The sequence below is a fragment of the Miniopterus schreibersii genome (assembly GCF_964146895.1).
Source record: "Miniopterus schreibersii genome assembly, chromosome: 6".
Taxonomy (NCBI): domain Eukaryota; kingdom Metazoa; phylum Chordata; class Mammalia; order Chiroptera; family Miniopteridae; genus Miniopterus; species Miniopterus schreibersii.
This window is the reverse complement of record NC_138107.1, coordinates 52421572-52437761: the sequence shown is the minus strand read 5'-3', so window position 1 is coordinate 52437761 and position 16190 is coordinate 52421572. Positions and strand designations below refer to the sequence as shown.

Genomic DNA, 16190 nt, shown 5'->3' with positions numbered 1-16190 from the left:
ACTCCATAGAAAATTAGAAGGAATTAACTAATTAATCCTCATGGCACCATAAGCTCAGTCTCTGGTCACAATCTTTTTAGGTTTAGAATCTCCTTTTTTTTCCATTCAGCTCCCCAAAGGTACTGAGTCTCCCAGAAACTGGATCACTTATCCATCGAGGACACAGAATGTCTCTGCTCCTTTGCAGTGAGAGGTTACCTCTCGGGCAGCAGGCGTTTATCAGGCTTTCCCACCTGGAGGGCCATACCCCACGGACCACAGGTTAGGACTTTAGGTGTGAAGGAAGGTTAGAACAAGCACTGGATGCTCCCAAAAATGTTTCGGTAAAACGAGGGCATTTGAGCATGGTGAATTAATCTTCGCTGTCTAGAAATAGTCTAGATGATGGGCTAGATCTCAATCATAAAAAAAATAAAGCTTTGTTTACAAAAACGTACAGTGGGCTAGATCTGGCCCAGCTCTGCAGCTTGCCAACCTCTGAGCTGTATCGGGAGTGGCAGACTGGCCTCCAGTTTTATTGGAGAACATCCATGCCTGTCTGTTTACCTAGTATCTGTGTCTGCTTTCACACTTTAACTGAGTGGGTGCAACAGAGACTGTATGGCCCACAAAGCCTAAAATAGTTAGCATTTAGCCCTCTAAGAAAAGTGTGTTGATCCCTGGTCTATATAAATAGTATTTATAAAATCAGAATGTTCTCAGTAGATGCCTAGGGCCTTTGTCATGAAGCCCTGCCAGGCCTGAATTCTGCACATCCTCATTAGGTGACATTGGGTGACATTGGGCGAGTCATTTAACCTTTCTGCCACCATTTTTTCAGCTGCAAAATAAAGATAGTATCTACTTAGCAGGATTCCTGTAGAGTTAGATGATATAAAGTGTCTGGCACATAGAACATAATAAATTTTTTTAAATCAGTATTGGCAGTAAATATAACAGACTCTTATACTTTCATACCTATTTTGGCTTGTTTCTTTTTTCATCTTCAAGGTAAGCCATTGCCTGGAGAGAGATCCTGTAGGGGCCCGTAGCCCCTGTCTGTCTCTCTGTATGTGCGTGTGTCTGTTTGTCTGCATCTCTCTCTCTCTCTCTCTGTCTTTCCATCTGTCTCTTTCTTCTCTGTGTGTGTGTGTGTGCATGTGTACATGCTCATCACTACCTCAGAGATCAGTAATGTCAGGGATGCCCAGGAACAGTGACCCTCGTCTCTTCTGCCCTCCAGGATGCAGCCTTGGCTGCCCTAGAATTGGGCAGAGTTGCCTACAAGAGACCCCCTGTCTTCTCATATCTACTACACAGCCCCTTGGGTCTATATTTAAAAACAAACACACTCTTTTTCATCTTCCCACAACAAACACTGCCCCCGTGTGCAGTTACCTTTGGAGTTTGGGGAAGGGAGGGGACCTGCAATAATGACAGCTGTCAGGGAGCCAGCTTCTTGTGAGTCATAACTCCTTCCAGTGAGGGTGGTTGGAGTCCTTCCTCCTGTAAAATAGTGTTTTTTTCCTATCCTGACAACACTAGTGTTCTTTACAGGTAATACACAAAGAAACCATTTACCATCTAATACGTATTGTTTTCAATTACAAATGCTAGTTGCCTGTGTTGTTGGAAAACTCTCTGAATTCCTCTGTGCCTGACTCTACTTCACAATGAAAACTTCCCTGACATTGAGCTATGCAAATACTCACCACCTTTTATTTATACTGCTGCAGTAGGGGAGCAAAAAGTCATGGTAAATATTTAGAGAGCTGGTAACTGGACAGAACCCATTAGTTTACAATCTTAATGCACTGCCCCTCATTTCCATGTTTGAGAAAATAGAGCTGTGCCCATGGGCAGAGTAGAGCCTCTGTGTATGATGCCAATAGGAGGTTTTACATCTATTGATTGTACACATCACACATATTGCACTAAGTCATTAAAGTAGAATTCGTTCATGTGTAAAGGTGCCTTTGAAATGCACAGCACCGTAGACTTGTTTCACTGAACATCCATCTTGCACTGATTGAGATTCGTGTGTATGCATAGAGCTCGGACGTGAAATGTGAGTCTGACAGATGTCCTCACATTGCTGACAGTGACTGGCCATTGTACAAGTGGCCCTCCAGAGGGATCTATGCATGAATGGAGAGCATCCTGACGGTGTGTAAAAGGAACCACAGCATTTTGTAAAACAGAAATTCCATTTTTGTTTTTAGTCACTTTCGGGTAATGCCATTTTTGATTCCGTGTGACCCTGGTGTTTATATTTATTCTGTATGTGATTTTAAAAGATGACCCCCGGGCTGTTTGTCATTTCTTTTTACAGTCTGTGAGGCACCGTTCTCGTGTTGAGGCAAATGCTGCAGCACGGATGACCCTGCGTGGCTGGCCATGCAGATAGTGATGGTCATGACCGTGCACGTCTGCCTGGTGGTGTAGCCGCTAAGGTAGACCGAGCCCGAGAGAAGGGAGGGGTCGAAGAAACAGGCCAGCTACATAGCCACAGAGGGCTGCTTTTCGTGTGACCTCCATTCACTCAGGACCCAGAGCACCTTGAGTGGGGCGGGGTGAAGGATAGGATGTCATATTTTGCTGACAGGCGCAGAACAAAGCTGCTCTCTATACAGCCTTTACCCATCCCTGACTACAGCTATGGGTAGAACATTGATCTGTATCAGAAATACAATTTGAAATCAGATCCTGGGAAACTGTTCATTTTTCTTCCAGTCTGGGGCACATAGGAATTAGTTTTAAATGGGTTATCAAATCTGCAGTTGACTCCTTCTTTTATTGTGAATGACATGACCACATAATTTTGATGGGGACCTCTGTGCCCATGTCTTTAAAAAGAAGTTAAAATACTGAACATTAGAAATGACACTTATTAAACAGGCTTGGTAATAAGTGATTTACCTGAAAAATCTGTCTACGTTTATAATCAGTAATATGTTTCATTTTAAACAAAAGTGAAGTAATAGGGAAATGTTAGTTAAATTTAGTCCACCAGCAAATATTTATGACATGACATTCAGTGCCAGGTGCTACTGTTTGAATATAGAGGAATTTCAGACACACACAATTTATAGTATATATAAATTAATTTTGGAACTTTATAGTCAGACCGGATAGTCGAGACTAGAGATCTGAAAGGTCAGACACCTCAAAGATGGTGACCACAGTGATGGAGGGAGAGGTGCAGGCTTCAGTCCGCACTGTACAGTACAGACCCTCTGGCTGGGGTCGAGGAAGACGTCTCCACAGCAGAGGTGGAAGCTGGGCAGGGCTCTGAGGTGCTTTCCCCACTGAACTCCTGAGTGATTTTACCACCACCCTTCATTCAGAGACAGCCTCTGCCTTTTCATAGGAGCGTAATTTCACCATTTCCCAGTAAATTCAAGAAGAAGGGAATCATGCCCTCAGTTTCCCGGGCGGAGAGCCGCCCTTGGCAGTTACCTTCTGTGGATGGAAGAGTGTTTGCACTGTGGTTGAATCAGGCATGACGAAGGAAGGTAGTGTAGCAACAGTGCACGTTTTTGGCTTCTCAGTATCTCATTTCTGTTCAGCCAGCTGAGAGATTGGCTTTTCTCCTCCCAAAATGAAGCAAAATTTATAGACATGAAAGAGAACAGTGAACTGAGTACACTGTGAATAAATTCCATTAACAACAGTTTCCACATTTTATGAAAGACAACTTTTCAGAATGAAGGGCAAAACCAAACTTAAATCAATATGGTACAAAAATAGTAAGAATCATAAGTATTTAACATAGTTTTTTGGGTTTTTTTTTAAGAGAGAGAGGAGGGAGAGGGATAGAGAGAAACATTGTGAGAGAACATCGATCCATTGCCTGCTCCACGCCCCCTACTGGGGCTGGTGCCCACAGTCCAGGCATGGGCCCTGACTGGGAATCGAACCAGTGACCTTCTAGTTCCTGGGTTAATGCTCACCCACTGAACCACACTGGCTGAGCTTAACACAGATTTTTATCTTGATTCCTGTTCTCTTACACTGTGTAGGAATTTTGCTTTTGATGTTGACCTACAGTAATGCCCTTGAGACATTGGGAGCATCCCAGAGGTCGCTTGCTCTGTAGCTGAACAGAAATGTTAAAATTAGATGATTCTTTGAGTTTACCAAGATGCCTTGGTGTAAAAGGGAATTTTTTCCCTTTAATTTAATCTAGATTTTTCCAGCCTTGCTGATAACTAATTTGTGATTGCTAGCATACAGGCTTTCCCATTCAGAGAACGTACTCTCAGAACACTAATTAGTGTTTCAGTACTCATTAACTTCTGTGCTGAGCACATGGCACATGCGGTTTTACATTGACTCATCCACATCCTTGGTGAGCTGACTGTTGAGCTAGCCGCAGTGTTCTCTGTAACACTGTGTTCTCAGAAATCTTCAGAACATGTTCATGAAGAGTAAATGGGGAAACATTTTCAAAAAGACCTTTTTGAGGAGTCACCATGCTTGAAAATAGAAAACTGCTTTAAATGTAGTCAGTTGTTCTTGGCAATGTATTGCCTAAGTATTTGTGTTATTTTTGATATTTTGCTTCTCTGTGACATGCATACTTTTGCATAGATTCCTGCCCTTCTTTAGAATTCTCTGTCATGCAGGTATTCTAGGTTGCAGGTATAATATTCATATTTAGAGTGCTCATGTTGGTGTCTTTCCTCTTTAGATGTCAGCTGTTATGATAGTTTGACTGCAAATGATAAGACAGAGTCTTTGCTTTCTTGCTGTCGTATAACAGAGAAATGAGTTGCGGGGTCCGCGCCTGTAGTTGCTGCAGTCTCCGTATCACTGTAAATAAACCCTTCTCCATGGTTTTAAAAAGGACATTACTTTGCAGTAACCTGAGAATATGTAACCCACTTTCAGTAATAATCAAAAGGTGGCCTTGAGATTTGAGCCCCCAACCTCCATGATAGGCCTGGGGAGGTTTCTTGAGCCTGTGGGCCTTCCCCGTGGCAGGGTGGATGAGCACTCAGGGCTGACCCAGGCACGCGCTGGCCTTCTTCTGAGTGTTTAACACTGAACTTTGCTCTGAGGATTGGGTCCTGTTTAAATTATGAATGGGGACTGCAATGAGACGGGGACGGGAAAGCAGCTGAACCTCGGCCTGGTGACCTGGAGCAGGGGAATTTGGCCAGGAAAAGAAGCCCCACTGGCTGGCTCTCCTGGGGGAGCTTGGCAGTGACTCCGCAGCACAGGAATTTACTCAGCTTGCTTTACTAAGATGTTAGATTGGAACTGGTGTTGATCTAATTTGAATGTTTAGATTGACTTCTAGAAGGCAGTCTAGGTTTAGTCTTTAAAAGTTGTATTAGAGGCCATCACTGTCAGAGATCAGTACCATAGGTGACAACTATGCTCATTAGGAGTATATACAAAATTTTTAATATTCAGATATCTACAGATGATACTGAATTTAGAGGTTTAAATTTTGTTTATGTTGATCTTAGAGTCACAGCTTTTGAGATGCATGAAAGTTGCAGGTTGGGGAGCTTTGCTGATGTTGAGGTGGGTAGATTTCAGGTTACTCACAGCTAACAACCAGCTCCAGCTCCTTGCTAGAAAACTATGTTGGGGGAAAAATGTTATATTTCATTATCTTATTTTTTAAAAAGTAGAAAGTCACTTCCTGCTTATTAGAACTGAATCAATAGCATAGTATCATCTATGAGTAGTATGTGTGCTGATGGTACTTATCTTTTGCTATTTAATAATACTTATTTGCCTTTAAAAATGAATCTGAATCTCAAGGTATGTTACTCAGATTACATTCAACTGTGAGCAATGGAAAAAAAGTGAGAATAACCATGGCTTTAAAGGAGAGAGGTATTTATTTCCTTAGCACAGAAAAGAAGCAGAGAGGGAATCATCCAGGGCTGACTTGGTGTCCAAAGTGTAAGGAATCAAAGCTCCTTCTCTCTGTGGCTTCATCACCATGTGTTCTGTTCCCAGCATTACTTCATGGCCCTAGAAGGCTGCTGGGATTCCAGCCATGTTATATCCACTCCCCAGAGAGCAGGAAGGCAGCAGTGTGGAAAAAGAGGGAAAGGAGGGGAGGAAAGGTGCATGCCAGCTGTTTGATAAAGATGTTTGTGAGAAGGTGACATGTATTATGTCTGCTTTCATCTTTTTTAGTGAAAACATGCTCACGTGGCCACCCTAGTACAAGGAGGTTTAAAGATGTATGCCCAGAAATAATGTACCTAGCTAAATATTGGGGCCTTATTATCATGGAAATGGAGGGAATGGATATTGGGAGACAACTAGCAATCTGCCACACAAGGCCTTTAGTTAAAACTTTTTGTTGTGAACTGAGTCCAAGAAACCCATACGCCACCTGGTGGCCAGGTACCTAAATTTCAGGATCCCGCTGGAAAAACAGACTACAAAAAAGTTGAATTTTCAAATATTATAACTGTGAACAGCAGAAATCACACACCTTTTTAAAAGGCCCTTGTCCTGTGAAAAAAGACACTTAATATCGCTTCTAGAACGTGAGTATATGTCGTTCCTGAACTCTTGTCTTGACTTTAGTAAAGTGTGATACAAGAGTGTATTAAACTATTTTGAGGATTAAAAACAAGCCCTGGCCTTTGTGGCTCAGCTGGTTGGAGCATCATCCCGTGCACTGAAAGGTTGCAGGTTCTGTTCCTGGTCAGGGCACATAGCCAGGTTGCGGGTTCAATCCCCGGTTGGGCGCATGTGGGAGGGAACCGATTGATGTTTCTCTCTCTCTCTCTCTTAAAAAAAAAAAATCAGTAAACATATCTTCAGGTGAGGATTAAAAACACACAAACAAGACGAACTCAGAGTTCTCTCTGGCAGGATGTGTCCAGGTGGCCGTGCAGATGTTTTGTTCGGGCTAGAGTGTTCTTGCCCGGGATAACCAGCTCCAAACCACCCTCCCAACTTCCCCACAGAGGGGCCTGCTCTCTGGAATGGAAGCATGCCATGCACCAGCCTTTCTAGAGGTGGTCAGGTCCCTAATTTCAGAGCTACTCTCTCACTCTTTCCTTGGTGCATATTTGTCTGCCAGTATGGTTTGGGGCTCTCACAAAGTTATATGCCTTCCAATTGCATATACATTAGAGTTCATCTAGCTGAGCCCTCTGTTTTAACTAAGGTCATACTGTTAATGATTGACAGAGCCAAGAAAAAAATGTAGAACTCCAGAGCTGTGCAAATCCTGCACATTTTGTTGTCAGGATAAGCTATTTGCACTGTCTATATAGCTCAGTTGTTATTTGGTTTTAAGATTTTTTTTCCACCTCTAAAATAAACAAATTAGACTAAAAGGCCTCTAAGTCCTTAAGATTCCTTAACCTCTAAAAGTGTTTCTATATCATGTATCTAGTGAGTACTTTGTAGGTTTGTATGGAACCAATTATACAATAAAAATACCCTCTGTGTGAAAGGGGAAACAGTAGGAGCCCATAAATTCATTTTTTAATGATTTATAAATATGATTTATTTTAGTGTTTATTTCTAGTCTCCTTATTGTATGTTAATGGGGATTCTCATTATCTTTTCCATTTATTTATATCATATACATAATATATACACACACACATATACATATATACACTTATATTTTAACCTGAGGAGCTTTATTTAAGTCTTAAATGTTGGTCATATTTGAAATTCCGTTTAAACTATGCTCAGAAGTGAAATAAAACGTGTTTAGGTTTTTGCCTTTTTCATTTCATTTCTGCTGGACCTCAAGATCTTACTTGGGTTGACATCGATGCCACTACTGGCACCAGGTGGCTTCTAACTCAAGTTTGGGAGAATATTCAGATTTACTTTGGAAACGCTGGCCCAAGACTTTTGGTTCTTGTTCTTTGAACATGCTAAGCAACTTATGTGCCCAAAGCAGGCACCCTTCTTATCTGCTTTCTCTTAGAGGAGCACATCTGTTCTAGCATCTATCTGTATTTTGCCTTTTTAATAGGTGAAGTTAGACAAAGAATTAAGAGGAGGAGGGGGTGTCTAGAAGCGGGAATCTATAATTGCTTAGATTTCCAGTGCATTGAGAAGGCTCAGCAGGAGAGAGTTGGGGGCAGTCTTTCTCCTGCTCTTCTGTGATGGTATGAGTCCTAAACTAGCCCAGGGGCCCATCTTCTGTAGGTCGCCAACTAGACAACTGTTCTTCGGCTTCCTGCTCCATCTTTTAGGGCAAAAGGTAAGAGACCATAGAGACTTAGTGTGGGGTCTCCATCTGCTATATAGTTTCTTCTCTCCTCTCCCCTTTGCCTGGAGTTACACTGATGGTCAGTGGAAGAGGGGGGTGGGTAAAAATAGACCAAGCACTGCCAATATTCCCTTATCTCCCTGGAGGCAAAACCATTATTGGAGGAAAAATTTTCCATTTCCACCTGGGCTTAGAGAAGTAGACTGGATCTTTCTCTGTCTACTCCCAGGGCTGACTCAATGTAAGAGGCAGATAGAAATGTAATAGGGGTAAACATGGTGGTAAAATATATTGAAGTGAAGGCATCGTGACAGTATTAAACAGGGACACACGGGTTCCTGGTCATTGTCGGTGTCCCGTGTGAGCTCCTCTACCCAACTCTCCATGCCCTCCTTCATCCACCCTCACTGCCCCAAGCCCCAGGCCCCAACCCCAGCTATGCTGCACCGTCCACGCTCGCCTCCCACCCGAGCCCTCGGCCACCATGCTCAGCTCACCTCTGCCTGGCTCTCCTTCCTCCTGTTCCATCCTGTACTGCTCATTTTCTCTGCCCCATTTTCAGTATTCAGCCAAGTCCTACCTTCTGTATAGAAGCCTCTCTTCTTATTCCTGCCCTTGGGAACTCAGAGCAGAAGACCGGGAAAGGGACTGTCCAGCTGTTACTTGGACATGTGGCCTGGGTGTGTGCACATAGTGTGCCAGACTCTGTGCCGGTGTCCTCATCTCTTTTCTTCAGAGAAAAACCTTCCTTTGAGATCAAGACGCTCGTGATTTTTATTTTCTAGATGAAGAGCCCACAGTGGAGGGAAGGTAGGTGAGTTGCCCCAGGTCACCCAGTGGCGTAACGGGCACTTGAGCCCAGGCCTGCAGTTATGAGATGCCCCTGAGCATGGTGCCGCCGTACCCAAGAAGCTGTTTGGCTTCCTGACCAGGTTGTCACAATTCAATAGTCAGGGACCCTGAGGTGTGTGTAGTTCTGGGTCTTCTTGGAGAAATTGATATAAAGCGCCGTGATTTTATGGAGACCGCAGGAAAAGCCTCATCTTTTACCTTGGTTAGTGTCTCCAAGAAAGAAATGTGAATCTTCTGCTCCTGCTGTATTGATAAATGTAGCTCATATTAATTCTAATGAGATGAAAATCATCTGCTAGTCAGTTCTGCTGAGTGTAGTAGTAGATAATGCCTGTGTTCTCCCTGCCTCCAGCTACGTTTGTTTGTGTACATGCGTATGTATATGAGTAGTTATAAGTACTAACAGACATCAACAGACAATATGCTTTTTGATTCTAATTAAGGTAGTGGGTAATTCTGAAATTGAATCTCCAACAGAAAACCATTTAGGGTGCAAGTAAAAATCATTATGTGTGCTGCCTACATCTGGACCCTGACGTTTTCCATGTTTTGCACAGTATATGTCTAGTACAGCCGTAGAGTTTAATGTGTATATAGCTAATGTGCACATATTATGTACACATTAAATATCTGGAAGAGATTAGAGAAAAATATGAATACTCTGAACTTTGGCTGGTGTGCTGGTTTGAGAATCTGCAGATTTGACTGTGTTGGAAGTGCCAACCTTGAACCCTTGCTCAGAATCCTCAGACATAGGAAGGACAAAGGAGGGTTGGGGTATTGCTGGAGCTGCCCCTGCTGAGGTCTAGACATTTCACCTCCTCCGGGTCCATATACAACTGCCAGCAAGGTCGTCTTCTCTCCTGCCTTCAGGAATTTCTGTCAGCATTGTGGATAGAAGTGGGATGGGGAAAACCACTTCTTCATCTGATCTGTGTATCTATTAAGAATTTACTCTGTACCGAGCATTGTGCTAAACACTAGGAATGTAGCAGTGATTAGAGAGATGTGGGATATGCAGGCAGAAACAAGTGCACAGAAAATAAAGGTGAAAATAAAGTTGAAGGAAAGGCTGTAAAAGAAATAAAGGACTGTTGTGGGCCCAGTGTGAATTGAGTGGTCGACAAAAGTTCCCTTGAATTTTCATTTAAGTGGAAATTTAAGGCTAGGAGGGAACTAACCGTGTGAAAATGAGGGGAAAGGAGCCCAGAACGTTAGAACAAAGCACTTTGCCTCAGAGAGGACCTGGGAGAAGTCTGGGACATGGTGAGCAAGGGAAAGATGGGCAATGGGTGTGGGGGGAGGGCAGGGCCTTGTGGCCTGGTTAGGGGTCCCGTGTAGTGAGGGTCGGTGCAGGCTGTTATACTAGAAAGTGGCATGTCTGATCTAAGAAAACCGTCTTCTATTGTGTGGAGAATAGATCAAAGGGCAGGCAGGACACAGAGAGCTGATAGACATCTTTAGCAGTAGAAAAGCGGGAGATAAGTTGGCCTGAAATAAAGTAGAGACTATGGACGTGGGGAAGAGTGTGTTTGGAATACACCGGGAAGGGAGAACCCACAGGACACCTACGGGAGTGCTTGTGGAGGGAAGAGGGACAGGGCCACACCAAGGATGACTGGAATTTCCCATCTGAGCAGCTGGTACCATGTATCAAGTTGTTGGCAGTGGGTTTGGGAGGAAAAGAGTTTTGAACGTGTCAAGTTTGTGGTGCCTATTGAGTTGCCATCCAGGCGGCCGTGTCAGATATGGAGTTGGGGAGATCCGAGGTGGGGTTATACGTGTGGGAGTCTTCAGCATAAGTGTGTTGTTGAATCCAGGGGCAAAGACAGAAGCACAAGGAGGAACATGTGAAGAGGGCTCAGGACTGAGCCCTGAGGAGCCCACATCGAGGGGTTGGTGGGAGGAGAATGAACGAGCAGAGGAGCCTGAGAAGCAGCAGAGAGGTGCAGGGAGAGCCAGCAGGCCAAACAGGCCAGGGGCACCTGCAGTCAGGGAGAGAGGAGTGGAAGGAGGGAGTGGCAGGCGGCACTGTGTGTTTGGTTGGACAAATGAGGAAGGAAAATGAGTTCTTAGATTTGACAGAGTGCGCCTCTTCGTGATCTTGACAGAAGCACTTTCAATGAGCAGTGGAGGCAGATGGTAGCTGAACAGGGAATATTGAGAAAGAGAGGAGCTGTACCTGGTGCTCATAATACAGGTTTCCTGTGGGTGAGTGGGATTGAGGGATGGGCGATTAGCTTTGCTTTCAAACATCATTGTATTTATTTTTCTAGTTATAACAATCTTTTATTAATGCTATTAATCTTTTATTAATAAAAGATGAAAAGCTTTTATTTTAAAACTTTAAAAAAAAAATTTTTTTTTTTTTAATATATTTTTATTGACTTCAGAGAGAGAACAGGAGAGGGGGGGACGAGAGACAGAAACATCAATGATGAGAGAGCCATTGATCGAGCCCACAACCTGGGCATGTGCCCTGACCGGGAATCGAACCCTGATCGCCCGGCCGGGCTTAAAAATTTTTAAGAAAAAAATAACCTCTAGTAGGTTAACTGGACACCTCTGACCTTTAACGGCTGTGGTTTATATCTTTCCCATTCAGATTACAGTTCAAATGTGTTGTTTTCTCTCTGCAGAATAACTTGTACAGCTGTGCTAAGAAGACATATCAGTCCAAAAAAATCAGACTTTAATTTCATAAAACATTTTACACACAGAGCCTTCCATGGCAGTAACTTCAGGATCAGAGAGGAAGTCTGAGAGCAGAAGGAAGTGGAGAACCACACGTATAGACAGTCTTCTGAGAAGTTTGATTGCATGGGGCATGAGGGGTGTATGAGGCCAGTGGCATGGTTTATTAAGGTGCGAGAAACCAGATTATTTTGGTGTGTTGATGGGTTGGTTCCATAACCACCAGAGAAGCCAAGTTCCTTGAGAAGGTGAGAGGATCCCAAGCCCTGGTGGAGGGACTGGCTTTCGTAGAAGGAGGGGTGTTTCCTCCGCTGTAGGAGAGAAGAAAGAATGTGAGTGCGGGAGTGATGAGGGGGCCTCGGAGTTGCAACTCCAAGTCCTAGCTTCTTACTTTTCTCTTAGGCCCTGAATTCTCTATCTTCTTACCTATTTTTTTCCCCAACAATTTTTGCGTTTCAACTAAAAATCAAAAAGTAGTGTTGGAATTTTGAAATATGTACATTTTTGTCAGCTTAAAAACAGGAAGACACTCAAATACTGAGCATTAGAATTTTCTGTTTCTTACAGATGGGTTTCTTCCCAGTTGCTCTTTTCTGTATCATTCAGGATAGGCAAGGCTATCGCACTTAACAAGCAGCTCCGAATCCCAGAACCGTGTACATCTTGTTCCCGTGTGCTGTTGGTCAGAGGTCCTAGGCCCTGCCTGAGGAGCCTCCCTGCCCAGGCTTTGCCTATCCTCCTGGCATAGAAAGCATGTCACATCCATGATGCCGCAGTCTTTTTGTCTAGAAGCATCACATTCCCGCCCCCAGTCACATTTGTCATCAACACCATGTCCCAAGGACCCAGCAGCCTTCAAGGTGATGCTGGTGATGGCCATCCCTCCTGTGCTGGAAGAAGAGAGCACTGCACACATGGGCTCCCCCTGCCGACAGCACCAGGCCCTCCCGGAGCAGGCAGAGTGGGCCTTGGAGGTGGGGGTTGCCTTGTAGCTGGCCCCATCTTGTGACCACAGCACATAAAATTCTGTCAGTAGAAATCCACTCCATCATTTTAAACTTTCATTTTTCTAGGCATTTTCTTTAAAAATACAAGCAGTTTTAGAAAACCTATTGAATAGTCACCTTTTTTCCTCCAAGGACCTTGTTGTTTTCTTTGGAGGATTCAAAATTGTAGGAGAGTTTGTCAACACACTTTTTAAGTAATGTTTATTTTCCTTCTTTACTGAATATAGACCTGCCAGCCAGCCAAGCTTCTGCTTAGCCTGAATTGATGTTCACTGCAGGCTGATCTGGGCAGCCTCGTCTTACAGGCCTACCTCCCATTAGGCTTTCTGGAATTCTGCCCGCAGCTCTCAGGCCTCTGTTAGCCCTTCCAGGACACATTTGGTCCAGGAACTTGGCTTGGGGCTCACAAGTTCTCAGATGCCTAGGGGTCTGTGAGAGGAGGGCAAGATGCTGCTGCTGGAGGTAGGGAAGCAGCGTGGGGTGCAGTGAGGGAGAGGCTTGCCGGCCACTACAGCCCCCCCCCCCCCCCCCCGGGCTGCATCATGTTTCGGGTGTGGGTCCTGTCTTCATTCTTCATTCTCCATCCATTTGCTATAGCCCCTCCTTTCCCTTTCAGGACACCTCCCTCTCCCTCCCAGCCTTCAGGAGGAGAGCCCTTCCTTGCGAGCTGGGACCCTCTGTGACTACTCTCCTCCACAGCTCAGGGCTTGCCCCACACCGTGGGGCCAGTAGCAGGGTTGGAGTGTGGTAGAGATGAAACTGGCCCTCTCTGCTACAGTGCCTCTCATGCTGTGCTTTCCTCAGTGGGAAATGTAAGTGTGATCTAGCCAAACTCCCCTTGGGTGACATCAGTGAATTACAGTCTCTTATAAACATATTACCCCACAGTATTGAGTTTGTTCTGGTATCAGTTTGGGCGAATGATTTATGTTCTTCTTGATACATTAGCGGCAAACTTCCTGGCTGGGGTCAGTATTAGCAGGCAGGGCAGCCAGTTCTGAGATCAGTGGTCAAAAGGAAGTGACTATTTGCTATTGTTTCATAGGATAGAGTTGCTTCTTAATAAATAGCATATCCCTTATGATTATGTTCATCTGCTAGTTTATGACAGGCTTTGAGTCACGCACATGTGCCCCACAATCAGGCCCCTGCCCTGTTCCCCTCAACCACTCAGCTGTAGGCAGAGGGGCTTCCTCGCTTTGCTTGCAAGTGAGCACACACTGCCCACACCCCAGCACTCCCACCCTTTCTCTGCCTGTAATGTTCACCCCACTCTTGCGCTTCCTTTCAGTGCACTGATCAGAATCCCTCCCCTGTCCATGCTGTGTAAGATAGCATCCTTCCCATCCCCTCCTCCGCTTCCAGCTTTACTGCTTCCCCATTGCACGTTTCACCAGCTGGCATTATGTTTTTATTTGTTTATGTTCTTTAGAAAGTGGTTTTGCCCACTGCTGTGTCCCCAGAGCACAGAGTAGATACATATAAATACTTAGTGAGAAAGACCGTGATAGATGATACATTCTGAAATTATCTTGTTGTGATTGCCAGAAACCTATAAATATGGAACATTTCCTTTCTGGAAAATTTCTATGTTGGACCATCTGCCTCTCCCCTCCTGTGGTAATTGGTCCTGTCCATTCAAAACCAACAAATACTGTCAGAAAATGAATGTTTACTACCATTTTTACTTTTGTGAAATATTTTGCATGATCCAGTCTTTAAGAGTATTTCGGGTCATAATCTATGACCAAAACAGGAAATAATATTGCCTCTCCATCTTAGAGCATCAAAGTAAAATGTTTTTATATTTTCTTAGCACACCTGTATTGCTGCCTGCTTACAAATGTTTGAGAACCTTTTAGACAAGTTACCTATAAAAAAAGTAATTCTACTAACATGTAAATTCAATTAACCCATTCCTTATGTTTCATGAATGTTTGTGATCATTACTTTGGATTTGGATTTTTTTTTATTACTTTTTAAGACTTTGAAAGTTTAATTTTCTCCCTTTGGCTTTTAGCTTTTCTAATGTTTCCCAAAGCAGCCTATTTCATGCGTTTAATTTTTCTTCCCTTCTTCAGTTCTCAGTATTTGTACTGATTCATATGCATGGTTCTTGTCTTTATTGTTTGTGTTTCTTGTCATATCTTCCCATGCTGTTAGTCTGCGAGGTTCTGGAGTCCCTGTGCCTCTGCGGGTGTTCAAGACAATGATAGTTATACTGACCTATCCTAATTTAAATAAAATGGAATTTTTAAGTGAGATTACTTAAGTAGGTATAATTATTTCATAAACATTTATTAAGCTGCTACCTTGTGATCTGGCAGTGCTGGGAATATAAGGAAGGATAGCATTTACTAGGGGAAGTGGGGATGTAATCAACCATTTTCAACAATTTTATGGTGGGAGAAACTATGAAAACTGGTCACAGGTTCTGTGGGAACCCGGAGGAGGAGGAGCATCTGAGACTGCCCCTGGGACTAGGCTGTCTGGAGAGGAGCTTTGGGTAGAAGGAGAAGGGCATTGGAGGAGAGCTTGTACGAAAGCAGAGGAATCCTCAGCACCACGGCTGGAACCCAGTGGCAGGAACTGAGCCTGGAAAAGGAGCTGGGTCCAAACCCAGAGGGTCTGGTATTCACCCAAATGGGGTGAGGTTTTATCCCCTCCATGATGGGGAGCCCCTGAAAGGGCCTGCACCGGGTGCACTGGTGTCTACCAGGTTCTCAGAGGATTAGGGTCAGGAGTCGGGAAGAACCCTGAAGGCTGGCAGGGTGGTGGTTGATGAACCAGTGGGCTTGGCTTGAACACCCCAATGGTGCGTCCAGTCTCAAGGAAGCACTAACATTTAGTTAGACTGGGTGGTTGGGGGGGGGGGGGACTTGCATCATGGGAGCCAGGAGAGAATTTTCAAGAAGGATGCCACAGTATTATAGAGAAGTCACGGGGGTCTTTGCAGTATTGGGATTGGCCATGAGTATTTGAGAGCAGCCAGCGAAAGGTAGCAGTGGACTGAATAGGCTGTGAGGGGAGCCAGTGAGCCCAGCTGCCCCTAGGAGCGAGGGGTCTTCTTACAACCCTGGGCCTTGTGTGTCAATTACTAGGCAGCAGATATAAGTGAAAGTTTTTGTACTCTGAGTGCTGGCTTTGTAGCCAGCTTTTCTGCAGGTTGATCCTGATGCTTCAAACGTTTCCCACCCACCATCCTGGCTGCCTTCTATCGTCAGCACAGCATGGTGGTGTTTTCTAGATCTTCCATGAACACGATTCGGTTATTCATGTGAAGCTTTCATTTTTCTTAGACTGATTCTTTTACGATCTCAATGCCACCTTGATTACTGGTGATAATAAAAAGGTGCATGTGTAATTAAAAATCTGTTATTTCCACGTTTTAAAATGGATAAGAGCTTTCTCTCATGATAGTGCTGGGGTCATTGAGGTAG

General features: G+C 44.2%; 1 protein-coding gene across 1 annotated transcript in view; it reads left to right on the top strand.

Annotated features, from left to right (window-relative positions):
• Positions 1-16190, top strand: part of PREP (prolyl endopeptidase) — a 103726-nt gene that overhangs the window by 64649 nt on the left and 22887 nt on the right. The gene's annotated exons all lie outside the window — the stretch shown is intronic.